This window comes from Simochromis diagramma, unplaced genomic scaffold, assembly GCF_900408965.1.
Source record: "Simochromis diagramma unplaced genomic scaffold, fSimDia1.1 OVJJ01000304.1, whole genome shotgun sequence".
Classification (NCBI taxonomy): domain Eukaryota; kingdom Metazoa; phylum Chordata; class Actinopteri; order Cichliformes; family Cichlidae; genus Simochromis; species Simochromis diagramma.
The window spans coordinates 14995076-15001464 of NW_024387030.1; positions in this window are offsets into that span (position 1 = coordinate 14995076).

Consider the following 6389-nt stretch of genomic DNA (forward strand, 5'->3'; position numbering starts at 1 on the left):
TCAAAATCTCTCTTTGCCTTTTGTGCTGCGCCAACACAATCAAGTTTGTTGGCTTTATAAATGTTTCTATTTCCTCCAGTGTGACAATGCAGCCTCCTCCTCTCCACTTTTTTCTGGGTATCTGACCTTCAAAGAAAGCAGATGTGTCACATGAATGATAGAAAGACCTCTGCTTCTGACCTTTAAGTGATGCATGCCTCTGAGCAGTAAGTGATATTAATGGTTTTGTGCTGTTATGATGCACCAGGTTCAGATGTCACCTCAAGGCATTTAAGGTAGACTGTGTTGTGCACCTGGACATGTCCTTACATCTAAGGTCAAAGGAGAATGCAACAGGGGTGGCTGGGTGATCAACAGTAGCTAAAAGGTTTTTAAACAGCCTGCTGGCCTTCATTAAAGTCTTTTGGCTATTTCAGCCAGCCTTCACGGAGAGGTGCCGCTGATGGTGCCAGTAAATGGATAGTCTCTCAGTCTGTGCAGCAACAAACAAACTTCTAGCACATTCCTGCAACGGAGCGAAACTCTGTTTAACAAATGATCACGTTGGCGCTTCCTCGTCCCTGAAATCTGAAACTAATTTGGTTTGATTGTAGCATTAACGTATCATGTGCTGAAGGGAACATTACAGGCTCGGTGAAGTTCCTGGGTCGTGATGTTCAATCAAAAGCCTGAAAAAAGCCCCTATCCCACCCCCACCCCCAAACTACTGCCTAATTAGAGAATAAAATCACAGAGAGATCCCTTTAAAATGTGCAACTTGCTTCCAGATTGTATCCTTTCTTTAATAGTAGACTAATAAATACAATTTCTACTTTCACTTCCTAAAGGGATGCATTCAGTGGCCATGGAGCAGTTACTGCTGATGATCCATTTTACGTACTATCACATAGTGCTTGATTAGGTGTAAAAACAGTGTTCCGGTTATTTAATTTGCCCACAACTATGAAATCTACAATGAATCTCCTGCTGCTGGAAAGCACATTCTGGAGCAAGCAATGATTGTTTAAAGATTCACTGTGCCAATATGTTGTGTACAAGCTGGAATATGCAAATTGAGTGCAGCAGCTATCTCAAATAAAGTCCTGTCGGTATTAGAGGAGATATTCGCTTAAAGTAAGCACTGTTTTAATATAGCATATTACATAGTAGTAAATTCATGCAACTATATTGAAAACCTACTAGAAAGATACGTCTTTATTGTAAACAGCAACAATCACAAGGCAACACAGACAGTCTGACTAAGGAACGGTGGAAGAGGTAGGGTGATGACAAAAACCAAGGGCAAGTAAAAAGACATGGGTGAGAAATAATGAGCACAAGGGAAGCAAATTACAAAAGGATACAAAAAACATTTGTAAAACAATCATGGACACATGAGAGACGGACCCAGTGACCGGCAAGCCAAGGGTTTAGATGAATGGCCAACAAAACGGGAGCAGGGGACAGAGGATTACAGGAGCATGGAGGGGCAGAGAAATAGCAGGGAAATCAGTGGGGCAGACTGCCCAGGGAAATTTGTTAAACATGATATATAATTTGTTTTGGATACATCTAAAGGGTAATATTTGGTCTGAATATGGCCTCAGTGGATAAATCTATTCCCAAGCCAATCAATTTTACAAAGGGCAAAGTTAAGGCTCTAGAGGTTAACATCAGAGCCGGAGGCAAATTTCAGTTGATGATGGCTTTTCCTTGTGGGGTCTCATGTGTGGTCATTTTGATGGTTTCAGATGCATGTTGGCTGATCCTTTAATCACATCTCTGAAGAAGCTGCAGCAAAATTCCAAGTCAGCTTAAGTAATGTTAAGGCAGATGTTTCAAATTTAAATAATTAAATTCTTGTCCAATATCATCAATGCTACACGCAATAACAGTCTTTTAAACATTATAAATTGCAATTGCTGCTTAGCTTTTCCAATGCCACTGGTTAGGTCAAGAGGCCTAATTATTAAATTATGAAATATTTATTTATTTAACTCTGCTGACTCGTGACTCGTGCTCACCACAGTTGTGGTCAGAAGTTTACATCAACTCATTATGGCAATGAACGTTATAGTAATTTGGGGCTTTAAATTATTTCTTTAAAGAGCTTTTTCAGAGTGGAAGCCTACATCTTTAATGGCTTTGAAATACAAGAATTGGTTGCACAAGTTTGAATTTATTTCAGATTTTCTAAAAGACACACAGGGTTAAAAGTAGACATACAGTCTCAAGTATATACATACACCCCCACTAATATTTGGTTGGTTGGTTTTCGGCAGGCATCAACAAGCTTCTGCGGTAGTTCTGGATATTTGATTACTCTTCTTAAAAATTTGGTTGAGTTCATTTTACTTGGTTGGCTTCCTGGCACTGATTCAGCCTTTGAGTGCAGCCTGCAAATTTTCACAACTGATTTGACGGCTCTGGGAGAAGCACTTCAGAAGCTAGTGTCAACCTGCTTTATCAACTGGAAAAATAAGTTTTGTTTGGGATTCACTTCATTGTATCCAAGTTTCAACCCTCTACCTGCTCATTTGAGGTGAGGCTAAAGTATTTGGAGGTCCATCCACTTTGTACAAAACAGATTCAGAGCATGATGCTACCAACACTGTGCTTCACAGCTGGTACGGTGCTTTTGGGTTTCAAAGCCTCACCTTTACTCCACCAAACATGTCGATGTGTGGGGCTTCTATTTGTGTCTTCAGGATCAGATCTTGTACCAGAGGCCTGAGAATTTAACCGTTTTTAAACAGTGTCTTAGTTTTTCCTGTGGACTGCACTTTTTTTGCTCAGGTGCTGTGCCTTTCTCCCAGTTTGGGCTGTTTATAGCACTGGTCTTCACTCTTCATCTATTCCAGTCTTTTCTGGTTGTTCTGTCAGCCCCTGGTGTTTCTCAGTTGCCACATCTTTTAACCTCCCCTGGTGTGGCTCAGGATCTAGAGCAGATTGTCTATTAACTGGAAGGTTGATGGCTTGGTCCCCGGCTTTTGTAGTCGGCATGTTAAAGTATCCTGAACCCTTGTGTGAATGTGTGAACGTAATGTTAAAAGTTCTTTGTTGTAGAAAAAGGCATTTGAATGAATGGCTTTGAGCGCTCAGATGGAGTACCTAATCACATTCAATCTGCCTCTGTTAGAGCATCCCTAAATACGGCCTCACAAATCTGGTTGTAGTATTTTTTAATTACTCTAGAGTTCATGTTGTAGTTTATAGTAATGGTAAACTGTATTATTAGATTTTCTCCAATTCTTATTATAGCTCAGCTGTTTTTGAGCACCCCTGGTTTCGATGTATTAATAAACACGAAATAGCATCGAAATGAAATATGAAGTGTTTTATAGTTTAGTGAGTCTTTATTGTGTATCCTGCAAAACACAAGCTGTCCACAGTATCACAAACAAAGACAAGTGATTTCTCATTTTAGTCGTATATAAAGCGTTTATGGCTTTTGCATTAATAGAGAGAAGGCTGCTGTCACACGTGGGAACTCCCACTGTGACTCCCTGCTCAGAGGGGATGTTGAATTCAAAAGTCCAGGTGGAGACTGGCTGAGACGGCTGCTTGATTTGTTCTGTCTCACCTTCATAAGCAATTCCCACTGGGAGGAACTCACTCCCTTCCTACCTCTATCTCCCATTTCTGCTCTATATCTGGAGCTTGTATGTTGCTCTGCATTTGCTGCAGCCATGCTTTGCTTCATATTTCCTTGATTTTGCCAAGGAGTTCTGCTGACTTTTGAGAGCATTTCTGGTTGCCCCAGCACTGCAGCATCTGTTCTCTCAGCTCTCATATACCTGTGATTTCTCTTCTTCTTTTTTTAAAATCACCACCTGGTTTCATTTTTTCATCAGTTAATCTGCGTTTTCTCCAGGCTGTCTTTGAAGTACTTGTTCTGTTAGATGCTATATAACCATTAGTGTTTGCCTTCAGATGTCTCTTGTTTTTTGGCATCTTTGTATTGTGCAGCTTAAAACAAGACATAGATTTGCCAACAATCTGCTTTTCAATTTCACACAGATGTGAGCCAATATAAAAGTGTTTGTTTCGGGGCAATTATAACTTTTAGAGTTTCTTTTTTTGTTTATACCACTCTCACTTTGCACCAAAGTACGCCTTAGGGAACAACAGGGGAGTGAATATCTATCATAAATCATACTGGCAGCTGCACTGGTGAAGCGTGTACATCTCACATCACCTAAACAGCACCTAAGTCTTTTCCTTGTGATGCAGATCACTGATGCTCTAGGTTACAAGTTGCAGGAATGCACTGCAAACACAAAACAACCAAGAGGAATTATGTATTTTTTGGCTTTTCACACACACCATTCTGTCACTGTGCCTTTTTTTCTAAGCCTCGAAAATATATGCCTATTCCAAAGCCGCCTTGCTGGTATGCCAGCAAGATGAATAATATGAAGCCACTTCACTGGATATTTACAGGATATGAATTTCCTCACCCATAGGTTGCATTGTGTGTGTGTGTGTGTGTGTGTGTGTGTGTGTGTGTGTGTGTGTGTGTGTGTGCATAGCTTCTTTATTTGGAAGCCAGAGCCAGAAAGGCCAGCCTGATGTTTCTCTGTGTGTAAATGCACACACAGTGGTGCCCGCACATTCATTACCTTCATATCAGGTTCAGACTTAACTCTTCTCTTGCTATTCTGTGTTTACCTTGAGCTCATAGGTGCATTAGCTTGCATTAGAAACCTAAAACTGACTGTTTTAGGTTTCACTGACAAAGGTTGGAAAGAGGGGGAGGCAGCTGAGCAGTACTGTTTGTCTTTGCAGAGCAGAACTCCTCCACTTCTCTTCTCCCGTTACACTCCTCCGCTATCATCAAGGTTAATTAAAAAATGTAACCACAGCTTCAGTTTTAAAGCCACCTCTGGAAGATTCCTTAGAAAAAACGTGTCTTTCTCTGCCTTTCCTACACCTTCACTTGGGGTTTCTCTCTCTCTCTGCTCTTCCACAATGGTCCTTTGGCCATCATTAGAACTTGATGAACTCTGTTTAATAATCAAGGGAATATGTGGAGCTGAGTTTGGCTGTGGTGTTCCTGTATCCTACAGGCACTGCGGCGGTGGCGCTTGTTCGTGTTTGAAAGGAAAGTCCCCTGTGTGTGCTCCCGATGTGTTTTCTGCATGCTATCAGGGGGGACATAAAATGGTCTGCTCACATCTTTGTCTGATTAGTTTTAGAGAGTGTGTTCATTAGACTTAGCACATTAAGTTAACTTATGGATATCTCACAATGGCCCAATTCCCCCAAGTACACAGCAACTGATGTCTGGGTGATAAATCATTTCAGTCTGCCTGCTTTAATTGGTTGGTCATATTTTGATCTTAGTGTACGGAGAAGGAAGTCATACTCTGTATCACTTAGCCTACATGTGTCTTGCGGTCTCTTTCAGACTTAAATGCACCACAATGTGTTATGTTTACAGTCTCTGTTGGGTTTGTAAGTGGATTTGTGTCTGATATATTTATCTTTTTGACGACTACTTTAGCACACCGGGGCAAAGACATTTCTCCTCTCGAGCTTTTATCACAGCCTTGATTGAAAAAAAGCAGCCTTTGAGATGACATTTTCTCTCAAGTTTAACACGTGTTCTTTCTGTCACTTTCTCTCAGCCAGCCATGGTATTGGAAATTATTCAGCATTAGTGTGCATGGAGCCTGGTAGACTCGAGGAGCTACTCCCCAGCAGCTGGATGTCACATTCAAATAAAAGTAAATTAGCTGTCACCACAAGGCTAGGCTTGGGAACTGCTGCTGTGCCTAAGAGGCTATCCTGGTCCAGGCAACAATACAGATGCAATATATGTGGAAATGCTTTATACTTTCAGATAGCTGCCTTCTTATCTGATGAAATACAGCTATAGAAATATAGACATGCTGAATCACAGCACCGGGAATATAGTAGTGTATAAATCACCTGCTGTTTGCAGTGAGCAGTGACAAAAAAAGAGAATTATTAGGTCCTTCGTTTGAGTCCTTCCTCCTGCAACAGCAGACAGTTGCCCTCTCATTATCTACTGGCCAACATGTACTGTGGAGTCAGACTCATTACCTGCAGCAAAGCTCTAGGGACAGGCCAGATTGGCACAGTTGGCAGACGGGGTGATACATGCTGTCTTTAACGGTTTGTTTCAGCACAAGTCTGTGGATTCTTGCAAAACAATGTGTTGGAGATGTGCTACTTATTTTAACTAGTAGTGGATGTTGTTAAAAACGATACATTTTAAACCTAGCATTAAAAAAGATGTTATTGAAGTTAACTACCACTCATATTATTTGCAGGGCACATTCTTAGAAATAGACATACAACAGCTAACTCGAGCATTCGCAGAATACCTCTATGTTTAGAAACTGAAGACCAGCAATCACCAAAATGAATCTGAAAACCTTCTT